A 16,861-nucleotide genomic window follows, 5' to 3' on the forward strand; every position below is an offset into this window, starting at 1 on the left:
TGTGCGTAAAGGTTTATTGAGCTTTGGAAAGATCAAATATGTTTTTTATTTGATTATATATATAAAATAAAAAACATGATGTATATTGTTTTATAAGTCAAGGTTCAGGAAAGTTCTTGTTTTAGCATATAAGAAAGGATATACAATTATTATTAATAATGCATATTAATTATAAACTGGAGTTTTAGCAATAAATTTAAATGTCCCTTATTTTAAAACTTCAAAAGTGGCAACCCTAGTAGTGCCCATACAAGTGAAATCAAATATCAATATATTGTGATTCTTTCTCATGCTATTGTATCGATCCCAGTATCAATAAAAATGAAGTATATTGTCTAAATAATAGTGGCATTCATCATTTCTTTCATATAAGAGCAAATATGGACATTATAACTGACATATACCCAAATTCATTGCAATTTAATTAAGAGCTTGTGAATCGTAACTGAATTGAATCATGATATTGTGATCATGGTATATCTAATCGTGACATGTATGGTGATACGTATTGTGTCATGGGGTGCCTGGCTAAATATATTGTATAAAGAATGATGGATTGATCCATTTGAGATGTATAAATATCGATATGAATACTGGTGTCTGTGCAAATAACAGTAATCAACAATTTATTCATTTGGAGTGTTTTGTATGGAGTGTGAACATTGTACAGTAGGAAGAACCTGCATCTATAAATTAATGTATGGATTTAGATGGGTAAATTATTTTAAATGTTATCTATTTATTTATTTCCTTATTATTTATTTATTTCCTTTATATTTTTTGTACATACTTTATTTTATTTACATACCCTTATCCTGCTATTAATTCACCCACCGCTTATGTATGAAAAAATGGATTCAATTCATTATTTTCCTCAAAATTCTACAAACAATACCCCATAATGACAACTTGAAAGAAGTCTGTTTGAAATCTTTGCTAATTTATTAAAAATAAATAAACAAAAAACATAACATGTACATAATTATTCACAGCCTTTGCCATGACACTCAAAATTGAGATCAGGTGCATCCTGTTTCCACTGATCATATCAGAAACATATCAGCACTATAGAAGGTCCCAATGAGCACAGTGGCCTCCATCATCCGTAAATGGAAGAAGTTAGGAACCACCAGGACTCTTCCTAGAGCCCGGCCAAACTGAGCGATCGGGGGAGAAGGGCCTTAGCCAGGGAAGTGACCAAGAACCTGATGGTCACTCTGACAGAGCTCCAGCACCTTCCAGAAGAACAACCATCTCTGCAGCACTCCACCAATCAGGCCTGTATGGTAGAGTGGCCAGACGGAAGCCACTCCTCATTAAAAGGCACCTGAAGGACTCCCAGACCATGAGAAACAAAATTCTCTGGTCTGATGAAACAAAGATTTAACCATTTGGCCTGAATAGCAAGCATCATGTCTGGAGGAAACCAGGCACCGCTCATCACCTGGCCAATACCATCCCTACAGTGAAGCCTGGTGGTGGCAGCATCATGCTGTGGGGATGTTTTTCAGCGGCAGGAACTGGGAGACTAGTCAGGATCGAGGGAAAGATGAATGCAGCAATGTACAGAGACATCCTTGATGAAAACCTGCTCCAGAGAGCTCTGGACCTCAGACTGGGGCGAAGGTTCATCTTCCAACAGAACAACGACCCTGAGCACACAGCCAAGATAACAAAGGAGTGGCTACGGGACAACTCTGTGAATGTCCTTGAGTGGCACAGCCAGAGCCCAGACTTGAACCCGAGTGAACATCTCTGGAGAGATCTGAAAATGGCTGTGCACTGATGCTCCCCATCCAACCTGATGGAGCTATCCAACCTAAATAGGAACAGCAAGCTTGTAGCATCATATACAAAAGACTTGAGGCTGTAATTTGTGCAAAAGGTGCTTCAACAAAGTATTGAGCAAAGGCTGTGAATCTTTAAGTACGTGTTTTTTCTTTTCTTTTTTTTAATAAATTTGCACAAATTTCAAACAAACTTTCACGTTGTTATAATGGGGCATTGTTTGTAGAATTGAGGAAAATAATGAATTTAATCAATTTTGGAATAAGGCTGTAACATAACAAAATGTGGAAAAAGTGAAGCACTGTGAATGCTTCCGGATGCCCTGTATATCCATATATATCCAAAAACAGTCATCAATAACTTGTTATGTTAACTCCCTCTCCTACCAGCCCAAGAGCCAGCAGAGTCAGGCAGGAGACGATCTGATGGTAAAAATTAGCAGAGTTTATTGAATAATATTAATTTCTTTCTCCATGCTCAGTCTGACTTTGTCTGACCAGCACAAATTCAACAAGTGTTTCTATATCATGCAGTCAATGGACAATTACTTTGCACAACATCGTTCCATGACATTGAAGACCTTGAAATTGAGACTTTATATCTCTAACTTGAGAGACAATATAGCACACAACATAAAATTAAGCAATTTGACAAATAACAATATGAAAAATGTGTTAACATTATATTAAGATTATATATGTAAGAACAATAAAATAATATGAAAAAATAGAAAGACTTTAAGACTTTGTGTGTTTGTGAGTCTGTGTGTGCTTTTGAGTGTGTTACTTAAAGAGAGCATACTTGCATACATACACGTTGCATTTCAAAAATTAAAATAGAACTTTAGATCCTTCTGTCATGGAATGTGGCATGTAAGTTTCTTTCAGAATTATCAGAGAAAGTCATCATAGACAGGTGGTGGCTTTTTTTTATAGCTAAAGCCTACAACACCTTTCTCAAAATGCTTATTGAGGGAAGTACAGCAGGATACAGTAAAAATGGTTTTAGGTGTAAAATGACTACATCTAGTGCCAGCATTGTCCTTTTATAGTCTTTAAACTACAGCTTGGCTCCTTACCTAGTAAATTTCAAGATGTTGATGTCGCATCAGTCATCACGCGACATCGCCACGTGGGTCACTCGCTGTGTAAGACACTCAAAGCACAAGATGTTCGGTTAGACGTTCGGGCGGTCTGTTGGAAGCTTGGGTTTTGGCATAGAGTTCCCGCCATAAATCAGATCCTCAAGTGACGTTTAATTTTATTTGCATCTCATTTCAATGTGAGAATTGAAGGAGAATGCGGGGTCAAAGTGCCATACTTTCACATTGTTGGTAACAAGATAATTTCTCGATGTATAAATTGCATTGGATTGTAAACTGATCCAGTCGACTGAATGTTAAGTTTTAACGATGCCTTGCATAACATTGAAAATTAATTATCAGGGGGCCTTGGTAGCTCAGCAAGTATTGACACTGACTACCACCCCTGGAGTCTGCTGAGTGACTCCAGCCAGGTCTCCTAAGCAAAAAAATTGGCCCGGTAGCTACAGTCACATGGGGTAACCCTTGTGGTCGCGATTAGTGGTTCTCACTCTCAATGTGGTAAGCTGTGCGTGGAGAGTAGCATGAGCCTCCACATGCAGAGTCTCCACGTTGGCATGCATGACAAGCCACATGATAAGCTGCGTGGATTGACGGTCTTCGAAGCGGAGGCAACTGAGACTTGTCCTCTGCCACCCGGATTGAGGTGATTAACCGCACCACCATGAGGACTACTAAGTAGTGGAAATTGGGCATTCCAAATTGGGAGGAAAAGGGGATAAAAAATAATAATTATAAATTGACCAGTTTTGCGAAACTTTGCTTTACACATACATTTGGTACAGGTAGGCTATTTAGCCTATATTAAGCTTTGTTTTGGTCCAAAACATGCCTATTTGCACAGCTCTGTCTTTAAATATCACATAGTGTGAAATTCCCTGTTACATCAAATGCTCCACCATCATTCCATTCCCAAAGAAACCCAAAATCATAGGATTTACTGACTACAGACCAGTCACTCTGATGTCTGTGGTCATTAAGTCATTTGAGAGACTGGTGTTGGCCCACCTGAAAGACATCACTGGACCCTTTCAAGATTCCCTTTAATTTGTTTATCAAGCAAACAGGTCAATGGATGATGCAGTAAACATGGGATTGCATCATATCCCACAACATCTGGACAGACCAGGGACATATGGAAGGATCCTTTTTGTGGACTTTTTGAGTTCTACTTTCAACACCATCATCCCATCTATACTCCAGACTAAATTACACCAACTCTTTGTTCCCACGTCTATCTGTCAGTGGATCACCAGCTTTCTGATGGACAGGCAGCAGCTAGTGAGATGGGAAATTCACTTCCAGCACATGTATGTTCAGCACTGGTGCTCCCCAGGGATGTGTGATCTCCCCACTACTCTTCTCCCTGTATACCAATGACTGCAGAAAAATCAGACGGCGGAAATCGCGGGGGTGGGTGGGGGATAACCCCCTTATCTGAGGGTTGTCCCCCCCTAAAATATCATTAAAATATGTGTATTGTAAATAATATATTGATATATTCTTAAAATAATTGTTTAAGAAATAAAATAATACAAATGCATACGGGGCAACAACAAAAAAACCCTTGGTGTCCCCTTTAAAAATTGCTCTTGAGAATTGTTATGGTTATTGTCCCCCCCAACATTTTGATGAAATTTTCGCCCCTGCCGCCAAGGACCCCTCTGTCAAGCTCCTGAAGTTTGCAGACAACACTACTGTCATCGGACTCATCCAAGATGATGATGATGAGTCTGTATACAGAAGGGAGATTGAACAGCTGGCTCACTGGTGAAGTCAAAACAACCTGGAGCTGAACACGCTCAAAACCGTGGAGATGATAGTGGACTTTAGGAGGAACACACAAATGTACAGTTCGGACTGTTGAGAGGATTACTGGTTGGCCCCTGCCTTCCCTTCAAGAACTGTACACTTCCAGATTGAGGAAAAATCACTCTGGACCCCACTCACCCAGTCCACTACCTTTTTGAACAGTTGCCTTCTGGACTGCGCTACAGAGCATGGAGCACCAGAACCGTCAGGCACAGTAACAGTTTTCTCTCAGGCTATCCATCTCATGAACAGTTAAAACTGCCCTTATCGAGTAATAATTATGTGCAATACACAGCTTAGTCTTTTTATATTTATCCAACATGCACTACCTCTTCTGCCATACATTCCCTTGCACTATCTGTATATAACAGATTTGAATATGTACATACGTATATATATATATATATATATATATATATATTTGTCTTATTGTGTATTTCTATATATACTTATATTTTCTATTAACTTTTATTTTTATTCTATTTGTTTATTATTATCTCAGTCTTGTTGTTGTATTTTTTGTGCACCGGAAGCTTTTGTCACCAAGACAAATTCCTTACGTGTGTAAGCATACTTGGCAATTAAGCTCATTCTGATTCTGAGATTCAAAGGTAAATTATGGAGATATCTAAAAAGTAAATAATAGTAAATATAAACTCTGGATAGTAGTTTTAAAATTGTATGTACGCTAAGATTTAGTCAGGGGGCCTGGGTATCTCAGCAAGTATTGACACTGATTACCACCCCTGGAGTCACGAGTTCAAATCCAGGGTCTACTGAGTAACTCCAGCCAAGTCTCCTAAGCAAACAAATTGGCCCGGTTGCTAGGGAAGATAAAGTCACATATGAACATTAACTGAAGCTCCCGACCCGTATCTGCATGATTTTATGCATTGCACTAATGCCACATGATTGGCTGATTAGATAATCACGTGAATAAGTAGGTATACAGTGTTCATTATAAAGTGTTCAGAGAGTGTACATGGCAGTATTGTCAGGGTGTAAAATTCAGCCATTTGCAATTTACCTACTAGAAAAGCTGGAACATATCTTGAATGTAATTGTGGCGGGCCGGTCGTGATCATACACATCCGGTCCCGTATTAGGCTAATCAAGCCTCTGAGGTTTAAAGGTCGACTGCAGAGTATCGTGCGGAAGAGAGAGATCGTTTACGGACATGTCCGTCATGTGTGTGTTTATGTGGTCTTTTGAGTTTATCATTAAAACTATTATTTATATTGAAAAGCCGGTTCTCGCCTCCTCCTTGCCCATCATTGAATACGTTACAGTAATATATAGTCACATCTTAAGAAACTGAACAACACATTCACTACTTTTTCATGCTCTACATTGAGCTATCTGATGTAAAAATTTTCCTTTTCTATTTCATTTTTATTCAAGTCTATCACTGTTATTGTCACCATTGTGTACCTCCACAATAGTTGCATTATCATTATACAGAGTGCGATTAAAAATTAAAGCTGCAAGCAGCAAAGAATGGGCCCTTGCACCATTGTGCACGTTTTTTTTTGTTTTGTGCATTTTTTAGCACTCATTTATGGTTAAGAGATTGTTGCCAGTAGGTGGCGCTTGAACTATAACTGAATATTGGCATATAGAATTGTTCAGGGCGGACTCTTATAAAACATGAGAAGTTTAAAGCAGATTGGACATTGTATGTTTGAGTTACAACAACTTCCTGATTCATGGTGAAACAACAAGCTTTTCAGGCCATCACGGACAAGCTATTAAAAAAAAAAACTCAAAAGCTTCCCAATTTAGCATCGCCAAGGCCTTCAGACTGACCGAATATGATGTTGATCTGGTTTACTGTAATCTCTAGGAGCAGTTCATTAAGTACAAGGCCTGGAAATGGCAAAAACAGAGCAAAAATGTAAGAGAAAATCACAATGGCTGACTTCCTGTTGGGTTAAGGATATGGTTCTAAAATACTTTTTTGTACATGTTGACATATTACACATGCCTACCGATTTCTTACGTGTAGGTTTAACGTGGCATGTAGGTGGTTTGTAGGTGGTGCTATCGAGCCGTTTACCGCAATTTATTCTCAAATCAGTATAAAATGTAAATTGTCCCCACGTTTGAGATGTGTGCAAAGTTTCATAAGTTTTCGAGCATGTTTAGGCCTCAATAATGTGACACGTTTCATATCGAACTTTGTCACCCTCATGCCATTTCAGATGTCCATGTCTTTCTACTACTGAAATTTTTTTTTAGAAGAACACCTCAGCTCTGTTGAATATCTCCTCTCATTTGAATTGTATGGACCTACAGAGCTTAAATATTCTCCTAAATATCTTAATTTGTGTTCTGCAGAAGAAAGAAAATCATACACATCTGGGATGGCATGAGGGTGAGTATGTCATCAGAGAATTTTGGGTGAACTAACTCTTTAATGGCACTAGAATAGGCTTCATATCTATATCCACCCGTCCAATTTCTATAGCTGCTTATCCTATGCAGGGTTGCAGGTAGTGCTGGAGACTAATCCAGCTGTCTTGGCCTGAAGGCATCACAGGGCTAACACAAACAAATAAACTCACTAACACAGTATGGGCAATTTAAATCCAATTCACTTGACTTGCATGTCTTGGGACTGTGTACAAGGAGGTTCAAGGCCCCCAGGGGGAAAAAAGGCACTCTGAACTTTATTTTTTCCCAAACCACTAAATATCAACACAAAATATCGCAGCAATTTTCTAAACACTTGTTTGTCACTATGCACTGCAAAATTTACCTGATCTATGAGATCATCAAATGTTATGTCTAAAGGTAGATTTTGAGGTAATTTAATCTAATATTTAAAAATAATTAAATGTTGCAAATTTACATTGCTAATGAAAATTCCTGAAATTATCTAATTAATTTAGAGACAAAATATTATTTTGTAATTTTCAGCTTTGTTCAAGGTGATCCAGTCAAACGTTTTTAACAACTGTCCATTAAGTGTAAGGATAGTGTTTGGGGTAAAAAGCTCCCCTGTTGCAGGGACTAAAGACCCTCATAAATCAAATTGTTTTTCTTAATTGGGGCGACTAGATTTGTTATGAAACATGTTTGAAGTGGGCTCACATGGACAGATCCAATCACAATAAGATTCATTTTTTTTATACACCAAGAAGAGGTTCCAAATAGAGTTTTTTGGCAGCGATGCCATAGAAGAAGAAATATGTTGGTTCCCTAAAGAACTTTTCAGTGAAAACCTTTTATTGTCTAAAGGACCCTTTTCCATTACAAAGAAACTTTTGTGCATTGGAAAAGTTCTATGGATTTTAAAGGTTCTTCATGGAACCATCCATGCCAATAAAGAACATTTATTAAGAGTTTGGGAAACCTGAGGTGATATAAACTGCAAAATTTGATTGAAATGAACAGTAAATGGTAAACTCTTTCCTGAAGTTGTTATTTTAAATGAATATGAATGTGTAACTCAAAAAAGCATCTCACTGTCTCAAATGTACACTCACCTAAAGGATTATTAGGAACACCTGTTCAATTTCTCATTAATGCAATTATCTAATCAACCAATCACATGGCAGTTGCTTCAATGTATTTAGGGGTGTGGTCCTGGTCAAGACAATCTCCTGAACTCCAAACTGAATGTCAGAATGGGAAAGAAAGGTGATTTAAGCAATTTTGAGCGTGGCATGGTTGTTGGTGCCAGACGGGCCGGTCTGAGTATTTCACAATCTGCTCAGTTACTGGGATTTTCACGCACAACCATTTCTAGGGTTTACAAAGAATGGTGTGAAAAGGGAAAAACATCCAGTATGCGGCAGTCCTGTGGGCTGAAAATGCCTTGTTGATGCTAGAGGTCAGAGGAGAATGGGCCGACTGATTCAAGCTGATAGAAGAGCAACTTTGCCTGAAATAACCACTCGTTACAACCGAGGTATGCAGCAAAGCATTTGTGAAGCCACAACACGCACAACCTTGAGGCAGATGGGCTACAACAGCAGAAGATCCCACCGGTACCACTCATCTCCACTACAAATAGGAAAAAGAGGCTACAATTTGCAAGAGCTCACCAAAATTGGACAGTTGAAGACTGGAAAAATGTTGCCTGGTCTGATGAGTCTCAATTTCTGTTGAGACATTCAGATGGTAGAGTCAGAATTTGGTGTAAACAGAATGAGAACATGGATCCATCATGCCTTGTTACCACTGTGCAGGCTGGTGGTGGTGGTGTAATGGTGTGGGGGATGTTTTCTTGGCACACTTTAGGCCCCTTAGTGTCAACTGGGCATCGTTTAAATGCCACGGCCTACCTGAGCATTGTTTCTGACCATGTCCATCCCTTTATGGCCACCATGTACCCATCCTCTGATGGCTACTTCCAGCAGGATAATGCACCATGTCACAAAGCTTGAATCATTTCAAATTTGTTTCTTGAACATGACAATGAGTTCACTGTACTAAAATGGCCCCCACAGTCACCAGATCTCAACCCAATAGAGCATCTTTGGGATGTGGTGGAACGGAGCTGTGCCCTGATGCATCCCATAGATCTCCATCAACTGCAAGATGCTATCCTATCAATATGGGCCAACATTTCTAAAGAATGGTTTCAGCACCTTGTTGAATCAATGCCACGTAGAATTAAGGCAGTTCTGAATGTGAAAGGGGGTCAAACACAGTATTAGTATGGTGTTCCTAATAATCCTTTAGGTGAGTATATTTGCAGTATATTTGAGTAAAGTGACCCAAAGGCTCAAACCAGTGTTTGAGCTGAAAAAAATAACCCTGCATATTTTAGTGTTTAACCCCTTTGGAGGCATTTTACCCCAAGGTTTGGGTTGAAAGCCCTCCTCGCTACCTCTTTTTTATATACATGCATAGGCTAATTTGAATCAAAACAACCTTCCATTATAATTTATTGTCACACCAATATAAATATGCTGTGCCACCAATATTCATTAAAAATAAATGTATTTTTTTTTCTATGTTGATACACTTTGTGACCAGAAAAAAGCACAAGGTGTGTATTTAACCCCATAAGAAACAAGAAAAAGAAAGAAAAAGAAAAAAGGAAAAGATATCAAATGTATTTAATCTTAATTTTATCTTAATTATTCTATTAATTTGTAGGTCTGTTCACCTGTCTGTCTACGTGGTGACCATATAGGACTGAATGAGGAGGAAAGTAAAGCTTATTACCAGTGCACGCGGCTCCGGAGCCTTGTCACCTGTGGGAACAGCCGGCTTTAGGACCCAGCGTGCGCGATTTCCCTCTCCAGCTGCTGCGGCGATGAGGGAAGATCGTGGGGAGAAACCCAACATTCACACAGTACAGTGTTAAATCCTCCGCTAAATCATACACTCTGACATTACCTGAAACCACAGGCATGGACACTCCCCTGTCTCTTGATAAATAGGCTACCTCAAGTTCAGAGGCATAGGAGAGCAGTTTGTGGGCGTTAAGGTAAGGCGGCGCGATTAATAACAAAGGCGTTATGCTGGCGAGCGAGGGGGCATTAAAGGGGGCATTGCACAACGCAATGGAGGGCGACAGCCAACTCTCTAAACTTTGCACTAGTAAATGAGTGCATTAAAGTAATGTCATGACAAGTAACCGTAACTATCTGAAACGTTTGGATGTATTGATATTCTTCCAAAGACAAGTGTTTTAAAGGTTTTAAAATATGAGCATAATGTTGGGTCATAACTGACCTCACGCGATCAGAACAGCCAATGCCATTATGTGCATTACGGCCTACGAGAGTGATGAGCCAGTGTAGCCTCCCTACACATCGCTCAAATACGTTAAACGACAAAATTCAGGATGCAATAAGTTCGGATATTTTGCATCCCCTTAACCTGCCCACTTAATGTGCTCCTCTTCCACACTTGCGACGTTATGCTTCAGTCATGCAGCACCGGACAGACACCACTGTTGACTCGATGTTGCACGGCCTTTCTGTTGTCATTTCCCGTGCCAGTTCTTATTTAATTGTGTTTGGAAACGAAGTTCTAAATGTTTCTCAAGCGGTGACGCTCATGCCGTGTGTTTGCACTCACCTCGCAGGCCTGTTTAAAGCATGGTGGCTGGAATTTAATACTGTGACCATGTCAAACTTTTTATATTCCTCAAGTGAGAATCTCAAGGCCTTTTCTTACAGTTAAGAGGCCATGTGTGAGCTTCCATGTTCTGTTTTGTTTGCTCTTAGCCCCCGAACAACAAGCGATGTCTTCAAGCCTAATAAGAGCTATTCCGTCGGTTTTTAGAGACTTTCTCGTCGGTAACGGGAAGAGCCCGCTCGCTATATCGCTCTTCCATTTACAGTAGCTATACAGTAGCCTAGTGGTCTTTAGGTATATTCACTCACGTGCATGTCTTGTGCGTTCGTCTCATTTTCCCCCTTCTTTTTTTTGTATACAGATCATGCGATCTTTGAAATTTTTGAGGATGTGGTAGGCTAATGCAATGGTTTTGTCCTCGTGTCATTGACAGTTCATATAAGCCTCATGTAGCAATTACTGTTCCCTTAATCTTATGGTGCTGTTACAATGAATACCGTATTTTTACGGCATCACCAATCTATCTTTACGCTCTCGTCGCAGTATGCGGGGTTAGTTTGCATTGGAGCAGTTTTGATAAAAAATAGGTAATTGGCTCAACAAAAAAATTAAGTTTAAATTCCAATCGGTTTATATATATATATATATATATATATATATATATATATATATATATTATGTTATATATATATTATGTATAGCCATCGAATCTCAGATGCCACATGGATTCACATGGCAGCTAGTCTGTAAGGTAACTTTAAGAGTCAATGCCACTCAGAAAGACACGATCATAAAGGAAAATCTATGAATGACTGAGAAGGACTGACACTGGTTTGGCCGCGATGCTCGAATCACAATGCATTGGTTGCCAGATGAAGCATCTCATGCTTGGAACTACTTAAAACCTGTGGGAAGCAGCAATGTGAGGACTTAAGGCAGTTGTCTACATTATCATTACTCTTTGATATGACCTAAAAGATAAAGGTACAACAGGAAAAAAAGGTTGATCACAGTCATTGAATGTCAGTTTCACCATCTGCAGGCAATGCTCAAAAATGTTTTAACCTTTTTGGATGGATTGGAAAGATGTGTTATTGATTTGTCTGGTGGATATTTTATGTGAAGTTGTGGGATGTAGCTTATACTGATGAATATCGCATTACAGGCTAAGTAGATTTATGGTGTTAGCACAACAATTTTGAAAGGAATTTCAATGCAAAATTGTGCCCGTCTGTTCGGACCCATGGTTCACCTACAACAAGTGATAGTGAGAATATCATAATGTTAAATAAAGCAAGATAACAGGTTGAATCACACTGAGTAGCTAATTACACACAATGTCTGAGACTGAAAGTAAGGTTTACATGTTCAAATCTAAGATTAAAGAAGCCAATGGCTACTGGACAGCTGATGGATCTGATTTAGCTATCATCATGACCCTTGTTTTGATTCAAGGAAGATAACCCCTGATTATTTGTGCCTCCCTGCTGAAAAAGTGACTGATTATTTTTAGATAAGAATGACAGGCAGAGGAAATTCACCTCATTTCAAATATGACAAGTGAGTTTAGATGCACAGTGCAATAAATGATATTATTTAGCACTTTTCAATGGCAACCATCTCCACAACATGTGTGCATGTGTTTAGTGAACGGGAAAAGACAAAAAGTCATTGTTGAAACACTTTTTGATTAAACAAGCCATTTAAAAAAATTAATAATCTAATAATGTTTAGAAATATATCTTCAATTCTTCCAGTTTGATTGTTAATATAGATGCTTCCACAGAGCCATGCCATTCTACCTAGTTGAATTATAATTTAAGCCTAACAGATCTGATACTAATTGTGTTAAGGCAAGGTGCATGCTCTTGAATCAAAGATCTGATGTGAATTTTATGTTTTATTTTAAATATCACTATTTGTTCTTATAACAGGCAACACAAATTAATCTTCAAACTGGGGAGACTGTTCAGCTATTTAGGAAATTTCAATATAAATTTCTTAACAGCAACAGTAGAGTTACCTGGTAACAGTTCATCTCTGTTTAAACATAAAAGGAGTCCAGAGATATCTGGCAACAGTTGATGATGTTTGAAACCTGTACTTATGTCATAAAACAACAAAGAGTGGGTCAGAGCATTGAGAGAAGGCTAGAAGCTTATGTGGAATATTCACTTGAAGAAACATGATATAATCACCAAAAACAGACTTGACAGATTTGTCAACATGGCCATATAATGGTGCTTTAATGTTAATCAAAGATTTCCTTGTAGGATGCTACAGGTTTCATCATGTAGTTAAAATATTTGTTATTCCCTAATTAAACAAGAAAGAATACGATGGCATACCCTATATAGCCTAGCCTATTTGTTGTTTATCACAAAAATATAAACAAGTAGCTATAGCCCATCAGTGTAAGATATCATGTTTGTCCATGTGCATCTACTACCGATGATCTAACCCTGAGTGCAACTCCGTCTGTTCGTTGTTGACCTATAGTGGACATCAGTCTCGAATAGTTCTCATCGCACCCACCAGGGTCTCGACCCCTCGTTTGATTAATTCCGCTGCAATGTTTGTTACCAGCACAGTCTCGAACTCTTTCCGTGCCTGGCCGCCGTATTTCACGTGTGCGAATTTGAAAGCGCGATTAAGAACATGCACGTGTTATGCATTGAACCTCGCGCGATGCATCCGACGTATGCAAAGGTGTAATTGATAGCGGGTGTATTTTCACTTTGTTACTCGGTATGGGTTTTTCAGTTTAGCGCACCGTTGCGATCCCCTTTCCCCTTGAACGGCTGGATTCTCGCGGTGCACACTGGGAGCTGCAGTCCTCGCTCCTCCCTTCTCCGGGCGAACGCGGCCAGGGCGTGGAGACCGAAACACTACAACTCCCACCAGAGCGCGACTCCATCTGCCCCTCTCTCTCTCCCTCCAGACCAGAGACAGAGAGATACGGTACGAACCCCTCCGGACTTTCAGAACCGAAAATCATCGAGATTAGTGAGCTGCGACTGACAAGAACGGGAGACCGGATTAACGCCTTTATGCTCAAACACCTTCTAAATGTCTGTCAAACGGGTTGGTGCACGTTTGTACATTCTGACATCGTTATTTGGCTCGCTAATTACCTTTTGGAATTAATCAGGGTTGAATAGACGAAGGAGTCGGTTCTGGGGCTGTGTCATGTCATAACAGTGTGATTGTTAGAGCTGGTCCGATACGGGCCGATGCCAGACACATTTAGTGTCGTACGGTTGGTCTTAACGTTTCCAAGCAGAGTAATGCAGACCGACGGGAGACTTCGCTGCGCAGGGATCTTCAGTTCAGCACACCTTGCTCCGTAAGAAATAACGCGCTCTCCTCGTGCCATGCAGCAGAAGTGCCGATACTAATAAGGAACGTATTCAAAACTCGGCGCGATCCTAATAGTTTACAAACACTTCGTGAGGGGAACGTGTAGAGACAGCCAAAGTACGATGTTTCCTCGTTCAGGAGATATTTACCCACCCCCCGAAATGTGCGCGTGACATTTCTCTGCCCGTGTATTTTTTTTGTCTCGAGCGCCAATTCGGAAAAGACGTCGTCATAGCTCGGCTCGCGCTGAGTGGGAACAATAAACGGCCACTTTAGTTTGCGCTGTGGGTGATGTTGGCCGGTTAGTTTGGCTACATTGTGGCCAAACGGAGTATCAACCACGTAGCCTGTCGGTTGCTTCTGCGAAATAAATGTCTGTTTCGGCTAATCCCCGCTCAGAGAACCTTGCGTTGTTTATTTGTTTTGGACGTCGCGTTATCCCGTGGATGTGAGACGATATTTATTTAGCTATTAAAGCAGACGGGGCGTTTCGTGCCACCTGAGAGTCTCTTGTATTGTGTGATAGTGTTTTTAGTTCGTGCGAGTGGGTTGGTCAGAGTTTGAGCAATACAACGATGCTTTACCCTAATATGTAATATCTGTGCATACGTGAACGTTGACTGGTCACCGACTGCTTTACGATGACAGTTCCGCATCACCTCCGGTAGACTTGTCTCCTTTGTGCATATCTGAGCTCCGGGCTGCAGAGCTCCGACAAACTGACCGGGAAACGACGAGTGTGCCGATCTCCAGTCTCGAGAGGAGAGAGACGACCCTTATTTCTTGCTACCTCTCGGTTCTTTGCTCCTTTGCGCTGAAAACCCTAATCTAAAGAGCTCCCACATCACGTGTTGACCAGTCGTGATTAATAATTTCTGGACGAAAATGATATGTTGGGCATAGAAGCAGAATAGCATGATATTATCACCTCGTAAACTTTCCAAAGATAAGACTTTTGCTGAAGGCCTGTGCACGAGATCCGCTCGGTTACGCCTGAAATCTGTCAGACAGGAACTCGAACGGTTCCGACGTCATATTAAAGTCAGAAGGATTAGCAGTTTCCCTCTGCATCATATTTTAAGACGGCTGTCAGCTGTATCGACAACGTGGTGCTGTTGCGCTCACCTGCACTCCGATGTGAATCAAAGAGGAATTCATGACGTTTCAATTGAGTGAAAATACTGATTCAATCAGATTGTGATGAACATGTCGTTGGCCCTTTCGAAAGTCACTTCTAGCCTTTTAGACATGTTTTTAATCAATATGAAATACTCTATTTCATTATTTTGCCGGTTAAGAACATTAATCTAGTGGGCTTTATTGACCTTGCCCAAAGTAGCGCCATATTTAATTTTGGACAGGGATGAAAACGAGGCTGTGAGGGATATAGCCTATTTAATGAGTTGTACAGTTATTTAAATTTGAGTTGGAGTTGATCGTTTAGCTGATTAAATATTGAAAATGTATTTTCACAAGCCAATCTGGAAATTTTGGGTGAACTGTCCATTTAGCCTTGTGTGCTTTATACCTTACTCAGAGTAGTGCCATATTTATTTTGACAAATGTAAACGAGTTTGTGAGGGATATATTTAATGAGTTGTTTAAATTGGAGGTGATCATTAAGCTAATGAAACATTGAACACTGAACATTGTTGCATCATTTAAGCCATTTACAACGCAGGGCCAGTCTGTGCCTCACAGCCTCGTTTTCATACCAGTCAAAACTTTAATATGGCACTGCTCTGAATATGGGCTATAGGAAGATAATTTCGAGCACAACATCTTCAACTGGAATGTGCAACTGCAGTTTGAAATCGGAACATTTGGTTTGATTTTATATTGATTTTATTACTTGAGCTCTGACAGGACTTTTTTCCCCAAGCCCTGACACTGCATTATAGGAATGAGATTAAATCACAGCTTGACCACCTCATTAAAAGTAAACGTTTTTAGTGATGCACACTCTGTGACTGTGGACATGAGATGCTTCTCTTTCATCTTTTGTCTGTAAAAAGTGCAACTTCTTTGTTAGAGTTGATTCAGGGGCATCATCACTTTAATGGTTGTTCTGTTCTTTTCGTTCTGCACTGTGGTTTTCTTGATGTGCACTGCCTTGGATTGTCCAACTGAGGTAATGATGCAGTTGAACAAATTGATCAAGCATCAACTTTTACATGGCCCTGCATCCTTTACCCTCAAGCCATGGCAGTTGTGGCCTTCCATGCCCTTGAGCACTACCTATGCAGCGCTGTACTGTATGAGTAGTTGGGAACAGTTTAGGATTGGGTGCTCTGCTTCCTTAAAAAAGGGCTAAATAGAGTATGCAGACTTGGCCCACCCCATCGTCACATGCAATGTGGGTTAAGATGATGTTGGGACAGTAAAAACTGTTCATTCAGCAGTGGATGCTGGGGTTTTTGCTGTTGATCTGAGTTTTCAGTGTTTAGGAGTTCAACTATAATAACTCCCTCTTATTTTTGAAATTGATTTATTGTTGAGTCACAGGTCACAAAATTGCAGCAGTCTTAAGGTAGATGATGACAGCACGTGCTTGAAAGCATTGTAATGTAAATCACTGGTGCACTGTGCAGGGGATGATTGTATTGTTTTTATTTATTTAAATAATCTGTTATTTACATAGATAAACTATCAGTATCATCTCTATTCCTACTCAAATTTTGGTTTTAAGGAAATTGTGACATCTTAACTAAGGAAACCCCTGTTTCTCACAGGAAGTTTACAGACAGTCTGTAACAAAAG

At 39.8% G+C, this 16,861-nt stretch overlaps 2 protein-coding genes across 4 annotated transcripts in view; one reads left to right on the top strand and one right to left on the bottom strand.

Annotated features, from left to right (window-relative positions):
* The window catches only part of cstf2 (cleavage stimulation factor, 3' pre-RNA, subunit 2), a 174,798-nt gene that overhangs the window by 27,140 nt on the left and 130,797 nt on the right, over nt 1-16,861 (bottom strand). The gene's annotated exons all lie outside the window — the stretch shown is intronic.
* Nucleotides 10,030-16,861, top strand: part of bcorl1 (BCL6 corepressor-like 1) — a 32,206-nt gene continuing 25,374 nt past the window's right edge. For 2 of the 3 annotated variants that reach the window (XM_052154715.1, XM_052154717.1), the window contains exon 1: nt 13,691-13,825. The gene's annotated coding sequence lies outside the window, so the exon portion shown is untranslated. Of the gene's footprint in view, nt 10,146-13,690; nt 13,826-16,861 lie in introns of those variants that run through there. The other variant, XM_052154716.1, reaches the window with a different exon arrangement.

This window comes from Xyrauchen texanus, chromosome 23 (assembly GCF_025860055.1).
Source record: "Xyrauchen texanus isolate HMW12.3.18 chromosome 23, RBS_HiC_50CHRs, whole genome shotgun sequence".
NCBI classification, from domain to species: Eukaryota; Metazoa; Chordata; class Actinopteri; order Cypriniformes; family Catostomidae; genus Xyrauchen; species Xyrauchen texanus.